Raw genomic sequence first — 18,469 nt, 5'->3', positions numbered from 1 at the left:
CTCGCATTCAGGCTGGTGGTCTCTCTTTGGTTGTTATCTCCATTTGCGGGTTTCAGAAGGTGGAACGTAGCCCTCTACTGTCTCAAAGTATCCACCTTCGTGTGTGTGTGTGTGTGTGTGTGTGTGTGTGTGTGTGTGTGTGTGTGTATACATTAGTGTGTATACATTAGTGTGTGCACTATATGGGTGTAATGAAATGGAAAACCAAATACTCTATTCTATTGGATCAGAAGGAACCAGAAGAAGTAAAGAGCAAAGATGGAGTCATCAGGAGGAACCTGGATAGGATTTGGGTGTCAGCTACTACTCCTCAACCCTCAAACCCATCCAGGCGCAACTACGTGAACCTTCCAGAAAATTTTCTGCAAAAATTCACTTCTCCCAATAAAGAAAGTGTGTGTGTGTGTGTGTGTGTGTGTGTGTGTGTGTGTGTGTGTGTGTGTGTGTTTAAGTTGTTGGTTGCTATCTCCGCACGTGGGTGGGTTTCAGGAGAGGGATTGGAGACCTACCAGGTCTCAAAGTAAAGTACAGCAATACCCCGGCCTACGTCATTAATTGGTTCCATAAGCCGTGACGTAACTCGGTTTTTGACGTAAACCGGGCGTAATGCCTTAAAAATGCCTTAAAATGACGACAAACACCGTAAAACTAGAGTAAAAAACTGGAGGAGGCTGCGGCTTCGCCCTGAATCTTTGCCGCTCCCCGTCGGGAGTCCCTCCGTTGTTTTCTATCGGTCGGGTCTTCTCAAACGGGGTGACCGGCACAGACGTGTCGACCGTGAGCGGGCTTGTGTGCTGAGTGGCTCCGTGGCCCGCTTCAACACGGCGTGCTTTACCCAACGGGTCCGAGCAGTTTCACCGGTGGTCGTGTCATGTCGTCTGTGACGAACGAACAAGCTCAGGGTTCCGGGAACCCGGCCGCCCCGGTGATCGACGCTCGCCTCCTAGTCGTAGGCGTGCCCTGTCTTTCCTCGAGCGGCCGAAGTTGCGTGCTTCTTTTTTTTTGGACGATGCGATATACGCAGAAACGACGACGTACAGGCAGGCATTTGCAAATCCATGCACATGTGCACATGCACACGTCGATCGGTTCGTCGACGCCGGATGCCGGCGAGGTGCCCGACGAGGCACTCCGGCTCGAGGCATGACACGGTAGTAGGATAATAATGTTGTTCCTGGACCACCCTCATTTTCCCATTGACTTACATGTTAATTTTTCTCTCACCCTCATTTCCCCAAAACACCTCTATTTCTCCCACCCTGTTCTTTACGAACCTTTTGGCCTTTTGACATACTAGCTATAGCACCTATCCTTAATGTTGTTCATTAGACCACTCAAACAATGATCCTACGAATATTTGCTCCCCCTCACTCTCTTAATATCAATGATCCCGAGTAGACCAGTCAAACAATGATCCTACAAATATTTGTTTATGCGTAGGAAATAATTTAATTCTCTTACCACTTCCATCACCATCTAATACATTAACAAAAAAGATGTTTGAGTTTGGTTCTTTATCAAGATATTTTAACTGAGCTAAGATAAAATGGTAAACCTCCCTCAATGTTCTTGTCTGAGCGCCTCCTGTGCCACACACCATTTTTAAATTAAAGTATATATTTTCCTGACAACCATCAAAGTTTTCCGTCCACTCAAAAATATTTCCATCTTTTTTACCCAACTCACCGGTATTTAAATTAATTCTCTTATTTGTTTTGTGAACTTTTTTGCCAGTTGCCTTTTCAATTATACCTATTTGATATTTTTCACATTCGTTATGTTTACCATTTATATACCAAGGTTGATTACACCTCCACTCTTTCGTCTGGTTACCTTCGCAAAAGCGGAAGGTTATGTTTTGATCGCTGTGTATTTATTTGTATGTCTGTGTGTGTGTATGTTAATCGCATAACTCAAAAAGTATTCAACCGAATTGCATGAAATTTGGTGGGATGATTGGTTATTATACGGGACACATTTGATTAGATTTTGGGAGCAATCGGGTCAAAGGTCAAGGTCAAGGTCACGAAAAGGTCAAAATCGTATTTTTGTTGTTCTGTTCCCTACACTCCCATGCCAAGTACAGAACAGTAGCTGCGGTGAAGGTATGCGCTCTACCGAGTGCCCGTTCTAGTTAATACTTGGTTCTATCATTTATTTATTTATTAAAAAGGCGGCGGTAGCCCTTAAAATCCCTAACCCCATTATCTTATCACTTATATATATCTTATCACTTATATATCTTATCACTTATATCTTATCACTTATATATCTTATCACTTATATATCTTATCACTTATATACTTATATAACCATAAGGGAGACTATCAATTCCATTTTTAAAAATAAACCTCTTATCATCAAAAGCCCCCTAATGCTTTCTTATTTATCTCTTCTGAATATAATTGATGTTTATAACTTCTTATTCCATTAATCTTTCTAAACTCTTCTTTCTTTGTTGTTAAACAGTTATAATAATCCTTAAAGTTTATTGTTTCTTTAATAACATTTTTCTTTACACCTTTTAGCTTCTTATCAGTCTTTTCAATGTTATTCACAATGTATTTATAAGCATAAGCCTTTGACCTCAATCCCACAAATTCACTCATAACATATCCTCCTAATTCATCCTTGAACTTTCCAATAACCTTTTTATTTTTAGAAGAGAACAACTCACTCTCTGGACTGTAATTACTTGTATCATAGATATTAATGTCCTTTTTCATGTCTGAATAAACATCATCAGTATTAATTTTCAAAATAAAACGATCTGTATCCATATAAAGTAGATTAACATCATTTTGATATTTCTTCCTCAAGTTATTGTAAAAGTAATCATACATCAAGGACTTTGATAAATCAAGTATTGAGGTACCAATGTAAATAGGTTTGTCCATCTCAACGCTTTCTCTCATCAAATGTATTGCACAAAAGTTTTCCGTAAAAACCTCTACTCTCGAGAAGCTTGGTCTGTTGATTAATTTTGATGCTTGTTTCCATGATGTTGATAGACGAATGTTTTGTCTCTTTCTAACATTCTCCATCGTTTTTCCAAACACAGTGTTATTCATCAACTTATAAAAGTCTTTCTCAAAATCATTCTTTGATTCAATCCTGTGTTGTGTGTTAAAATCAATGTACTCTTTCAACCAATGACTCTGATTAAACTTGAGAATCCTATGTATCTTTTCAACACGGAGACCCTTTGAAAGACATTGTCTCAAATTTATTTGATGGAGTACATAATTTTTCTTGTTGTATAGTGTTGTTAGAAGCTTCTCTGACGCTTTACCCTTTACATTAAATGATTGTTGATAATCACTTAACCACTCCTTCTTTGGAATTTCCTTTTCACAAGCAAATTGGAGATCTTTGTGTAGGTTATGGAGTTCCTCTGGATATTTCAAATCAACTTCAAAATAATAACCAACTTTTTCTTCATCTAATTCAGCTTGTGTAGAGATACATACATCTTGTAAAACCTTTTTGTAGTCTTTTTCCTTTACTCATCTAAGTTTTCCATAAGGAAGAGCCTAAGACATTGCCCAGCCATAGAGGTTGTTCGTGTCATAGTACATCAAGTAAGAACTCTCTTTCGTTGAATCATAATTTGGAAGATATTTGTTATTTGCTTTTGCGTATCTGCTCGAGCATACTTGTGAAATTCCACCTCTTTTTGCCTTTTCAATCATTAAAAGCATATCGACATCGGTTATCAAATCCAAACCTTGTTTTGTCATTTTTAACATTGCACTCCAAGCCAATCCAGGAGCAGTGTAATAGTGAGCAGGATCCAATCCATATCCAGAATGACAGATTGTTCTGAAAGCCAATGTTTGCCTCTAAATCTTGTGTCCCAAACCCATCCCTCTCTGTACCCACCGTACGCAGTCGTACCCAGCTGCTCCTGGACTCTGTGTCCTTTCCTCCTGACAAGGTGGAAAAGTTTCTGTCAACCCTCGACTCTGATTCTGCAACTGGTCCTGACGGCATCAGCCCACGGGTCCTAAAATCATGTGCTTCCGCTCTTTCACTCCCTCTTTCTGTTCTCTTCACCCTCTCTTTTGCTCAACGTCATCTGCCATCTGCTTGGAAATCAGCCAACATCACCGCTTTGCACAAAAAAGGTGCAAAAACAGATCCCAGCAACTACAGACCAATCAGCCTTCTCCCAATTATCAGCAAAGTCATGGAATCCATCATTGCTTCAGATATGAAATCTTTCCTCTTCCCCAATGGCTTGATCTCTGATCATCAATTTGGTTTCAGACCTGGTCACTCTACTCTGGACATGCTGCTTTTGCTTTCTCAACAATGGATGGAGGTCCTCAACGCCAAACAGGAAATTAGAGCCGTCTCCCTTGACATTTCACGTGCCTTCGATACGGTCTGGCACCCTGCTCTGCTCACAAAACTCTCCTCCTTTGGTATCCATGGAAATCTCCACGCATGGCTGGCGGACTTCCTCTCTGGTCGTAGTCAACGTGTGGCCCTGAATGGGTTTCTCTCATCTCCTCTACCTGTTCAGGCTGGAGTTCCCCAAGGTAGTGTTCTGGGCCCTGTGCTTTTTCTGGTCTTCATCAATGATCTCTCTGACTCTCTTGAAAATCCTCTCTATCTCTTTGCTGACGACTCTACTCTCTGTCGCTCCATTCCTCATCCCTCAGATCGGCAGTCTGCAGCCTCCTCACTCTCTGCAGACCTGGACAAAATCACAGACTGGGCAAACAAATGGAACATGTCTTTCAATCCTGATAAATCTCACACTCTTACGATGTCTCTCCAAAAAGACCGACTGGAAAACCCTCCCATCCACTTTCTGAATAATCCTCTCCAAGAAGTTCTGTCACTCAAGCTTTTGTGTCTCACTATTTGCCATGATCTTTCCTGGGAAAACCACATTTCAAATCTGGCCTCCAAAGCCAGTCGCCGACTGGGCATCCTCCGTCGTGCGAAGTCCTTCCTTGGCACACCTGAGCTCCTCACCACATACAAGGCTTTCATCTGCAGCTCTATGGAATACTGCTCTCCCCTCTGGTCTGGTGCTCCTGCCTCACACCTAGCCCGTCTTCACGCTGTTGAAACCAAAGCGTTCAGAATCATTGGAATCTCCCGCGATGAAGCTAACTCCAAGGGCCTTTCACTCACTCACCGCAGGCAGGTTGGTGGTCTTTCCGTCTTCTACCGACTCCTCTCTGGCCTTGCTCCCCCAGCCCTCTCTGGGCTCTGTCCCCCAAATATTCCTACAGGTCGCACAAGATCTGCCTGCAACCCTCTTATGGTTAAACTGCCAAAATCAAGACTTTCTGCTCACCTTCACTCCTTCATGCCTCTTTTCTCCCGCCTCTGGAACAAATTCCCTCACTCTCTTCAATCCCACTCCACCCTCCAGGTCTTTAAAACAGCTGTTCACCACCATCTCTTATCCTCCCCCATCCAAAACCTTGATCTTTTCTACCCCCGCTAATTTCGGTCCCCTTGTGTTTTATACTTCTCCCACCCCTCCCCCCCCCCCATTCCCACGCCTCCTGCCCCCAAGCCCTCTCCCTCCCACACTTCTCCCTGCTCTCAAATGTTGTGGTTGTGTGCTTCCCCTTCTCTCCCCATCTTGTCTTCCGCTCCCTCTTTTTGTATATTTTGTTTGTCTGGTTGATTTGTTTGTGAAATAAATGTTAGCTCTTTCACGAGCCTCGATTCAGTATACAAAAAAAAACAAAAAAAAAACAAAAAAAAAACATCAGCCAACAAAAGCACATCAGTTTTGAGATACAAGTCGTGATACTCACCAAGATTCTTGATGTTATATTTTTCCCAAACATTTTGTGCGTGTACATAATCTTTATCAGATATATGACTATTATTTAATTTATTATAGAAATTTTCTTTTGAAGGAAATTGTGTTTCATTGAATCTCTCAAATGAGTTCATATAGTTATAGGGATAAATTCCCTTTTGTGTTAGTAAATCTTTGTCTGAAAAATACTCTGAAAGACATGGGAACTCTTTTAGATTTTGAACCAAGTTAGCCAATGGACTTGTCATGAATTTAAATGTATCAAGAAATCTAATATTAGTTATATCATAAGTATTTCTATTTTTTTAAATGTCAAATCCTGTTTTTATAAAGATTGTTTTTGTGAATGAAATGTATTTCTGATCTGTGTTTGGAATTACTGAGATACTTCCAGAAGTCTTTGAGAGTTCCTTGATAAATAGATGAGTGTCATAATTAACATTGTTATGAAGAAAGACAGGAATGAAAGAGGGGAGTTTATCATTAATATTACAACTTTGATGAGCCGGACCAATATATTTACCAGTGAGATGGCAATGATCTCTAACGTTTAGACCTTCACCAATTTTCTCCTCACAAATATGACAGACATTGTTTTTTATAAATACCCTTTTCTCTTCACTCGTCAAGGACATTAGTTTGTTGGTTTCTCTCATTATCTTTCTAAATCGAACACAGTCTTTTTCTAGTCGTTTCACAAACTCCTCTGGGGTATTTGAGCCTCTATACATCTCTAACTTGTTATATTCATCACCAACGGATGATTTGATATCTATCTATAATTCCAGTAATCTCTGTGTGTGTGTGTGTCTGTGTGTGTGTATGCGACCGCTGTTTCTCGACAACTACCGGTCCGATATACTTGAAACTTGCCAGGTATATTGCTGGGGACCCGAGGATGTGCCTTTTCAAGGTTTTAAATTAATCGGACAAGTAGTTACCGAGCTATGGCGATTTCTTTACCAAACTCCGCAAGCCGTTCGCTTTGGACCAAACCATTTCATGTAAATAGAGGGGGGGGATTGTCACCGTACTCGCAAGCCGTTCGCTTTGGACCAAACCATTCCATGTAAATAGAGGGGGGGGGGGGGGGGATTGTCACCGTACTCGCAAGCCGTTCGCTTTGGACCAAACCATTTCATGTAAATAGAGGGGGGGGGGGGATTGTCACCGTACTCGCAAGCCGTCCGCTTTGGCTTTGCGAATGGACCAAACCATTTCATGTAAATAGAGGGGGGGATATAATTTTAGATATATATATAGTACGGGCATGCCCTAGTAATAACAAAAACCACAAGGAGTATGTTTTTGATATTTATTTGTGTATGATTCTTCTGGATCTGGAGAAGCAGTATCAATTTTTTCTAAAATACTTTCAAAATCAGCATATATAACAAATGGATGTTTTATTGTTTTCTTTTTATCTTTGAATGAGATCTTTGAGCCTTCTTTAGGCATATTGATTACCGTTGATTTATGTTCACCACAATAATTTGAATGTTTATCTAATCTTTCTTGTGTATGGAAGAAGTTAAGACAACGCAAACAAATATATATTTTATTTGTTCTTTTACATACTTGTGGTTTTATTAATTTTGTAATATCTTTGATGTATGTATAATGTGAATTTTCCTCTGAATTAAAATAAAGAAGATTAATATGAGTTTGATTATAATTTTCAGAAAGCTTTAAAATCTGAATGTTGTTTGTTTCCGTCAGACCATAAACATTAACTGATAAATTATTCATCTTTTCAAATTTAGGAATATCATTAAAAGCCATTGGAAAATTTAAATCTTTTGTTTTCAACGTATTCTCATATTTTTTATAATGAGATACTCTTTCAACATGGCTATCTTGAGGATGTAGATGTGCAAGAATAGACCAGAGAAAACATTTATTGTCTTTATTTTTGATATTGATAACTGCTTTTCTATTTTTAATAACACTTGGTAAATCAATGAAAGAAGAAGCGTTTAGAGGATCTGATTTAAGAATATGAATGTCAATAAATAGTATCTCATCTATATTCCAACCACTTCCAGTAATAGTATGCTCAAGTTCTTGTTCTTGCTGGATAAGTTCAACATAAGTGGGATTAATCTGATTGTATGTTGTTATAAAGTGTGTGCCTGTTCTCATGCAAGCTAAATCAGTGATGTTTTCACCAGTGAATGGATCTTCTTTTGAGATTTTTTTTTTAATACCCATATAGAACTTGATTGATTTCAACTCAATAAGAGTCTTTTCAATAAAATCTTTCACAGAGGGTTTAATGATATCCACAGCCTCAACAATTGAGTTGGGGCCAGGAGGATGGAAGTCAAATGTGCGTATTCTGATATGTCTTTTGAAAGCACCATCAGTGTTCTTAATAGTAAACAATTTTGACAAGTGTTTGTTTGTTTTAAGATGGGCTTTGAAACCCTTCTTTAGGATATCTCTATTACAGAGACTACAATGTTTTTTGTTCTTAGGAAGTGGTGATAATTGATTTAGAATGTTGTAAGTGTGTTTAACTGTGAGTATGTGTTTTCAATAATGTTTTACTTCCTTTTCGCAAGTATCACAAAAGACCATATTTATAGGGTAAGAAAACAGTGTTTTATATATATATATCACTGTGCTTAAACTAAAACACCTTTTTGAGCTTTTTCGGCTCGTTTTATATATATAACTTTACTTAAAATAAAACGCCTTTTTGACTTGTTTTATATATATATAACTTTACTTAAACTAAAACACCTTTACATCTCCCAATCCATATGAGAACCAGGGTCATATTCAGAATCAATCTCACAATCAGAGACATCTGAGTCATCAATAAAGCTACTATCATACGAGCACACTGAATCACTATCACACAATTAAATAGTAAAATCTTCCGAGTCCATTGAAATACTACTATCACTAAATGAATCACTATCACACAATGAAATAGTAAAATCTTCACTATTGTATTGACTCATATTTAATTAGCAGAAAAAACCTTTCCATCTATACCAATATACTTTCTTTCATTAAAGGATTCAATCTCTACATTTTTAATATCAAAAGTTATCTTTAAATAATTTCTAACTACCATAGAACGAAATGACATTTCACCAGAAATATTAACATCATTCATTTTACTTAGATCTACACCCTTTGGATTATTAAAGTAAATACAAATTTCTCCACGAGTATTGTTGATGGTCTTATCATTCTTTTTCAAAGTATCGCGATCGATCACTTTTTCAAGCTTTGAATAAATTGCCAGGAGTAGAGGAGAAACTTTTGTTAGATTTACTTTAATGGATGTCTTTCCAGGTATAGTTAGAGCTCTTCCTTTAAATGAAATAGAGGGACTCATGTTATTTTCCATAACTGGTTTTACCCAAAAATTTCCATATTTATCTTTGTTCAATTTAACATCTTTGACATATTTTTCTATATCTTCCCCCGAAGTAGAGATTTCTTGAAATTTGTCTTTTGTGCTTTGAAACATTGTATTTATTAACTAATAAACTTGCGTTTAGTTTAAGTAAAAATTTACTGTTTAAATATGATAGAAGGAGATTTAGAATTTCCAGACTCTCCATATGATAATTTAGAAATCTGCCGCCGTTGTGATAGAATAGGGATTAATAATGAGGGTTCATATAAACAATGTATTTTCTGTGATTTAATTTTAATTAATGATAATAAAAAATATAAAAATATATATAACTCTTTTAAATTAGAACCAAAAATGAATTACTTTACAAGATTAATAAGAGAGATGAATGTTAAGCATTATGATGATAATACACCATTTCTTTCAAGGGAAGAGACTATTTGTATTGGGGAAATATATAAGGGTTTAATGATATTTATTATTCAAAATAATTTTAATGGAAATGTTAACACAAGATACTATATAAATAAAATAATGAATTATTTTGAAATTAAACCTGACCTCAGGATAAAATATAGAGTTTCTAAAATAACTCAAAAAAAGTTAGATGACTTGTTTTCCAAATACAGACTTGGCATTTAATATGGAATATTTTTTTTTCTTGACTTGGGTTTACTTTCTGAACTCAGTATATCAATCTGGTGAGTTTATTTTATGCTTCGGTGATGTCTTTATTGAAAGAACCATGTCACTGATTGTCTTTCACAGCAAGAAGTCAACAACAGGATTATATCACAGGTGGCGTGACAAAATGTAAGGACAGGTACATTTGACGATTGGCTTCACAATCAGGTATATAAGGGTTGTTGCGTTCTGTATTAGTGGAAAACAACTGCTGCATGTCTACAAAAGTTATTGCCGCTTCCTCTGGAGATGGTCCGTCAACTTGACAATGCTGTTTGTCATGGAGTGGTGGCTTTACGAAATTCTGGCATGAAACAGCGTGCTATTGCTCGGCAGTATGGCATCACTCAAGGTCAGGTGTCAAAGATCCTGAAACGAAATGCTCAGAGGGGTGTCCCTACTCCAATACCGAGGCCAGGACTTCCATGCAGAACCACAAGGAGAGATGATCGCCAGCTGCACCGGTTAGTCTACAATGGCCGTACCAAGTCAGCTAATCGGCTTAGGGCTGAGTGGCAGAAACTGACAAATGTGCCTGTATCCAGAAGGCTAGTCAACCAACGACTGGTTCAAGCAGGCTATCGTGCCAGGCATCCCCTGAGAAAGCCACGCCTGACCAGACAACACAGCCAGCGCCGATTGCAGTGGGCCAGAGAGCACCGTCAATGGCAGCCAGGACACTAGAATCACATGACCTTCAGTGACGAGTCTAGATATCTGGTCTATCGTCAAGATGGCCGCGTCCGAGTGCGCAGACAAGTGCATGAAGCCCACAACGAAGATTGTATAGTGCCAAGAGTCCAAGCTGGAGGTGGTGGGGTGACCGTTTGGGCTGCTTTTCATGCAGGGGCAAAACTGACCTGGTTGTTCTGAATGGAAACCTGAACCAGTTCAAGTACAGGGTCATTCTGGAAGAAACATTGCTTCCATTTGCTCGTGCAGCCTTTCGAGGAAACTTTGTCTTCCAAGATGACAATGCACGGCCTCATCGTGCTCGCATGATCCAACACTTTCTTGCTGACCGTGGTGTAGAGCATATGGAGTGGCCTGCCATGTCCCCGGATATGAATCCGATAGAGAACTTGTGGGCAGAATTAATGCGTCAAATCGACAACTTGGACCAGCAGCCTACATCTGTGCGTGAATTGCAGAAGACTATTGTCACTGCATGGCAAGCGATTCCTGTCCAAACCTTGGCAAATCTCGTGAACAGCATGCCTCGACATGTACGTGCTCTCCTGAATGCTCGTGGGGGTTACACGAAGTACTGAACTGTAATTTCACTGTCTGTAATCCCAGTCATAATTTTGTTTTTGTTGAATTTTTTTTTGGCTAATGTGCAAAATAAAGAGATACTTCTGGAAAACGTACAGAAGTTCAACACAATACTGTCCGTGAATTGAGTTCGATATCAGTTTACATCACTTTGAAGGATCAATTTATTTGCTTCGAAATGGCAAATGTGGTTTTTGTTTCTTTTAAAGGTCACATTAACAAAATCTACAATAATTTCAACATAATTCCAATGAACTTTTGGTTCTAAGTCATCTTGAAAAGTAAGTTCACTCCCACAAATAAAATATTCCATATTAAATGCCAAGTCTGTATATAAATGAATGATTTTTTTACCCGTTTGGGAAAATAAGATAAAATTTAATAACCATAAAAATATTCCAAATTCATTGAGATGTCTAATAGTTGGTTCAAGTGGATGTGGAAAAACCTGTTTGCTTTTAAAGATGCTCCTCAGCCCTAATTTTTTAGATTATGATAATTTAATAATTTTTACGAAGTCAAGTTTTCAACCCGAGTATCAACTACTCTCACAGGGTTTTAATGCGGGTCTTAAAAAGGAAGACATTATCGGTTTATTTAAACTTCAAAACAAACTAAATGATTATAATATTGATGATATAATACAATTATTTTTTGAGACACAGAAATCAAAACCGAAACCAAAACCCATAACTTGTATTGTCAGTGATAATACGGATGATATACCTTCACCTCAAGATTTAGATAAATCAAAAAAGAACCTCGTTATCTTTGATGATTGTGTCAATGAGAGAAACCAAACAGTAATGGATAGCTACTATACAAGAGGGAGACATTCTTCTTGTAATTGTATTTATCTTAGTCAGTCATATTTTCAACTCCCTCGACGCTCAATAAGAAACAATACCAATACTTTTATTTTATTTAAGTTAAATTCAATAGATGTAAATAATTTTTGGAGAGATAATTGCTCTACATTATGTAGTAAAAAAGAATTTGAAAATTATATGAAACACACGATTGGAAAATATAAATATATTGTTGTGAAACAAGATGAGATACTAACTGATATTTTTCACACATAAATGACAACTATTATTATTAATCTTGTGGGTAAATCTGCTTCAGGAAAGAACTTTCATAAATCTAAACTCTTGAATAGTAAAAATGAAAAGATTGTAAGTTTTTTTTTTTAAACACCCTATGATTCGTTTTGTAGGTATTACAACCAGAGCAATGCGACCAGGAGAAGTAGAAGGGAAAGGTTATTACTACATTTCAATGGAGAAACATGCGATTGAGGAACGAAGGTCAAATATTTGAGGAGGTCTCTCTTGGTTCGACAAAATATTCACATTGTAAGAGTGAGTTAAATAAAGTAAAATCTAACGGTCTTGGGATTTTAAAAACTAATCCTGAAGGAATGAGACAAATTATTAAACATTTGTGTGGTGAGGGAGTTAAGATTTTATCATTCGGTTTTGATATCGATGAGGAGACTCAACGCAAACGTATGAAAAGCAGAGATACAAGTATTAGTGAAGAAGAAATAAAAACTCGTATTAATACCAATAAAGAATTTGATGAAACATTTAAAGAAAAGGATTTATTTCAACACATTTACTATTATGATGAAGAAAAGGAAAATTTTCCCATTGACCATTACAATTCATTAAATGATATTTTTCAATAAATAAATACAGAAAATGAATACCGAAGAAAGAGCAAGAAAGTTTAAAGAACATCAAGAGTTGGTTTCAAAAGTTGTAAAGCAACAGGAAGAGATAAAGAAGAAACGGAGACAGAAACTAACTGGTGAAGAAGCATTTGAAAGAAAACAAGAGAAAATTTTTTAAACCACTTTTAAAAACTCAACAAACGATTTCACCTACAGTTCCCACGTTAGAATTTACTCCGAAAAAACTTCAAATGCTCAAAGATTTTAGTCAAATGACAGAGCAAGAACTCGGAGAATTAGAATATGATTATGAAGGATTATTTCGGAAACTTGAGGAGGTAAATGAACCCCCTAATTATGTTGTGGAAGCTCTTCAAAACAATGAATATTCGGCGAGTTCAAAAACCAGAGCAGGTCTCATTCCAACAGAAGAACCATCACAGTTCCATCTTGTGAAAGAAAAGTTATTGATATTTAATGATAAATTGGTGTTCTTAAGTTCTACTCTACTTATACAAAAAAAAGAAAGACAAAAGAGAGGATTTTTATGTTTGTTTAGCTGTGTGTTTAGCTTTTACACGAGCCTCGATCTTGTATACAAAAAAAAAAAAAAAAAAAAAAATGTTGAATTAACTCCAAGATTAATGTTTCTTCTAACAAACTCCGGATTTAGCGGTTCAAAATATTTTGAGGAACCACTTGATATGGAAAGAGAGGAAGATAGAGAATAGATTGAGTTGCTAAATGCACTTGATTATGGAGTTTCTGTTGCTGGTAAAAGTAAGAAGAATGAAAAGGAGAAACATATTATTGATGCTTTAAGTAAGCTTGGTTCGGGCGTTAGCTTTCTTCCAAATGACCCATCACAATTAGTTAATAGGTTATTATTGTTGTTAGGTAGTAAGAAGGCTGGAAACAACAATTGTTTCAATGAAACATCTGCCATTTTAGACCAGTTGATGAATATGAAAATAATTAATAAATGTCAATACAAAGATATTTTATTAGATATTAAATAAGATGAGAAGCACAATTCTTAGTTTTAATTTCACAAAGAGTGATTACACAGCATCATTCCCTTACCCACTACAACTTGACCCCACAAAAGAATATGAGGCATCTTTATTGTCGATGGAAACTTATAATACCTTGTTTAATATAACAGAGAAAAACAACAAGTTTAGTTATAATCCAGGAAGTGGATATAAAACTATAACCGTTTCACCCGGAGCTTACGAGATTTCTCAAATATCTTCTGAAGTCTCTCGCCTTATGAAAGAACAAGGTGATGAACCAAAAAATATGGTAATAGATATTCAAAAACACACTTCAAAATCAACTATTAAACTTAAAAATAATTATAAAGTTGATTTCACGATTGAAAAATCGTTTAGAGAGCTATTGGGTTTCTCTTCAAAAAAGATTGAAACTAACGGGACGTTGTACAGTGATAATGTCATTCAAATATCCTCCGGTATAAATTCAGTATTAATTCATTGTGATTTGATTGATGGTGCTTATAACGATGGAATAAGAACAAATACAATATTTTCATTCAGCGCATACTCAACCCCGATTGGTTATAAATTTAATATGGAACCAAAAAATCTTGTTTATTTACCTGTGTCAGGAAAAACCATATACAGAGTAAATTTTAGGATAACCGACCAAGATAATCGTATGATATCCTTTAATGATGAAATTATATCCATCAGAATTCACCTACGTGAAGTTTTTCAATAAATAAATAATGGTTATTGTGAGAAAACACGAGTTGGGAAAATATAAAATAATTACAGGGGATGGGATGTTCCTTTCACCATACTATAAGGGTGAAGGTATGTTTCTTGGTAGAGGATACTATAAACCAAAGAGACAATGGGGTGTGGGACATCAATTTAGAAATAAAGGAGATGGGATAATTGATACTCTAATGGGTATTGGTTCAACCATCCTTAAACATAAAGACCTAATTGGTTCAACTGCTTCTGCCGTGGACTCAGTTGCGGGTGCTATAAAAAGTATAAAAGATGCTCAAAAGGAGTCTCATAAATTACAAGCAATCAACGAAATTAAAAAAGGTAAAACTCAACTATCTTCACAAGACGACAAAAAATCATTAAAATACTTGGGTCGGGGTTTCAACGATTTTAATGCTATATAAATACAAGTTTTTAAGCGATTGATAGTATCTATGATTTGGATGATATGATTATCATTTCAAACTCCACTAAAAAGGAAGACTATTTAAAGGTAAATGCTATAACAGGAACAGACTGGAATTCAAACGGAACAAAAAGTTTTGAAATAAATAATCAACAAACTTACTTGAATCTAGCTGATAGTTTCTTGCTGTGTAAATTTAAATTCACTAAGGCTGCGAATAATACTAATGCTACACTCGTAAATGATTTCTTCTGGAAAATGTTTGATAGTGTCCGCCTGTATATTGGAACACAAGAGGTTGAAGCGGTTGATTATGTCTCTGCGACATCTGAAATGATGAAATTTACACTATATTCGTTTAGTGATAGAATGGGTAAGGGAGCTGTTGAAGGTTTTATTCCTGATATGTCAACGGGTACAAACGCAGACCCTGGTTATAGTCAAAGGAAGGCAATGTATAATGATGATACAAAAGCAGAGAATAGTTTTACCGTAGCAGTACCTCTGAAAGGTATATTTGGATTTTGTGATTAAGATAAAGTTTTGTATGGTCTTAAAATTAGATTTCAACTACAAAGGAATGATAATGTAAATAGGTTGCTTTTTGGGGCCGAAAATGCTTTTGGAGACAATAATAAATTTGTTATTAATGATTTGTGTTGGTATATCAGTGAATATACTCCTGATCTTAAAACGGAAGAGATGTTAAATAGAAGACTTAACTCAAAGAAACCACTAAATGTATCATACCTTGAAAGAAGATGTCAACACGTTAAACTGGAACACACTACCTACACTTGGAATTTGGGTGTTCTTCAAGGAAAGCCACGATACCTATGGCTCATTAAAAAAAAAAAACAGATGGAGAGGACGGTACTGATAAGAATAATGCGCTGAGTGATAATGCTGAGGTGAAACAACTTCGGGTTTCTCTTGATGGCACATTTTATCCACGAGATAGATTGGAAATTGATTGGGAAAAAAATGATTATGCGGAAGCCTACAAGTCTTACCAAAAGGTGTGTGAAAGCAACAGTAATAATGATCCCATTTTGGATATGGTTGCATGTCAAAAACTTTATACGATCTACGCAATTGACCTGAGTTCTCAAAAAGAAACTATAAAGTCTAATAGAGTGGATACATCTCTATACATTGAAAGAGGGGAGAGTGAAGAGGTTAATACATATTGTTTGCTTTTGGAAGAAACAGAATTACAGATTAATACAGATAATGGTGTTATGATTAATATCACATAGATTTTTTCTCATAAATAAATGAGGAGGAAAGAACCGGTATATGTTAATCAAATCAATCTTAAGAAATTAACATCTTGTATTCAAAATCAAAAGCCTTGTATTATTAATGTTAATACAATTCAAAGAAAAGGAGCAGTAAGAATTGATGATTTACTCACAAGAGAGCAGGTAAAAACACAATGATGTTGGATCACTTAAAATTAAAATGACAAAACCTATGTTAAATAAATATTTAACAAGGGAAACGAGTGGAGGATTTCTCCCGTTTCTAATTCCTTTATTTGCTGGTTTAAGTGCGGCAGGAGCATTGACTGGTGGTATTTCAGCAGCGGTAAAAACTGCTAACGAAAGGAAGGCACAACTAAAAGCTCAAAAAGAATTGGAAAGACATAACAAGGAGTTGGAGAAACAAATTAGTGGAAGTGGTGTAATTGTGGATTTTGCTCAAAAACTTGAAAGTCTACCTGATAAAGCTAGATTGTTAGTTGGAGATATGCTTTCCTCTATCGCTCAAGCGGGTGTTAAACTAACTAAATGGGGTAATGGATTGTATCTTTCTCATAAATAAATGGATAAATGGTTTAAACAATTTGGAAAGAATACAACATCAAATATAGAACTAGCTAAGTATTGTAAAAAACTAAAAATTGATAACGTGGTAATCTGTATGAGAGATGAATTAACAAAGTTGTCCAAGAATATAAAGAATATTATTTTGAATTTAGACACACAGAATGGTTCTCATTGGGTTTGTATTCATAATAGCCAGGATAAATATTATTTTGATAGTTATGGTATGCCACCACCTGTTGAAGTAATACAATTCTTACAGAATGGTGTTTATCAAACATCTCAAGTTCAAGAAATTAATTCTAAATGTTGTGGCCAATTATGTTTATATGTATTATTTCAACTCAACAATAATGAAAATTTTTATGATGTCATTTTAAATCTAATATAAATGACTTATGTCGGAAAAGATGGTTCTATCTTTGGAGAATCCTCTCAGGATATTGATTTATTAAATTATTATACAATGGCACAGGCTGAACGACAAAAATATAGTATAAGTAAAAATATTAATATGAAGAATACTTATAAATTAATCAATTATCCAAACCCCTACAGATGCGAATGACTTAATTAGATTCAGTGATTTATCACAATATATATATATTTTAAAGAAAACAGCACGTTTTGTGAAACAAGTAAAATTTACAACCACAACACCTGGTTATACTGACCATACACCTTTCCTCATTCAATTTAACCACCTGCTTACAATTGAATTTAATAAAGAAGGACATATAGTTAACATGCGAATTAATAAATGGGGGTATGATATGCCTGATTTTGGGTATAATTGGTCTTTTTCAACAAACTTAGAAGACCTACATGATTTGAATCAGTCTCGTAAAGAAGAATATTATCCGCTTGGTGAGGATAAGGATTTATGTGGAAGTACAATTAGTAAACAACAAATACATGATTTTAAGAAAAGAAAAATATATGATAGCATAGCGATGGTTAGCATGACAAAGAAGGAAGGTAATTAGATAAGGATAGAAAGCCGAGGAATACAAACCGATTTGGTAGTGGGAAGATGGGGTGGTATTACCTGTCATAATATTAATCTCACATATATTTCTGATACATAAATGGCAGGAAGAAGACTACAAGAGAATTATAATTTTTGTATTCAAGGATACCTACAAGAAAAGGGTGCTCGGTATTACATACCTTATGATTTGGAGCATATACATGGGAATTTTGTGATAAAAAACTGGCCTTATACTGATATTGCTAAACCCACAAATAGGGACTTGTTTAAAATATTAAATAAAAATGAACTTCTCAAAGTTATGAAATATAAAACTCTTTTAGAAATCATTAACAAATCTTATTGGTATCCTATTATGAGAAAAATAATTATAGATACAAGAATATCTCAAAATCCAGATGAGTATATGTATAATATTCTTTGGGGCTCAAACTCAAGGGTATCCTATTATGCACTTGTGTTGGTGAAGGAAACCTCTTTTGCACTTGTATTAGTGTGGAAAAACCACTTTTTGCACTTGTGTTAGTGTTGAAAAACCACTTTTCGCACTTGTGTTGGTGTTGAAAAACCACTTTTCGCACTTGTGTTAGTGTTGAAAAACCATTTTTCGCACTTGTGTTGGTGCAGGAAACCACTTTTGCACTTGTGTTAGTGTTGAAAAACCACTTTTCGCACT

The sequence above is a fragment of the Myxine glutinosa genome, chromosome 7 (genome assembly GCF_964187855.1).
Source record: "Myxine glutinosa chromosome 7, kmMyxGlut1.1, whole genome shotgun sequence".
Taxonomy (NCBI): domain Eukaryota; kingdom Metazoa; phylum Chordata; class Myxini; order Myxiniformes; family Myxinidae; genus Myxine; species Myxine glutinosa.
The sequence above is the reverse complement of the archived record's forward strand: the minus strand, read 5'-3'. Positions refer to the sequence as shown.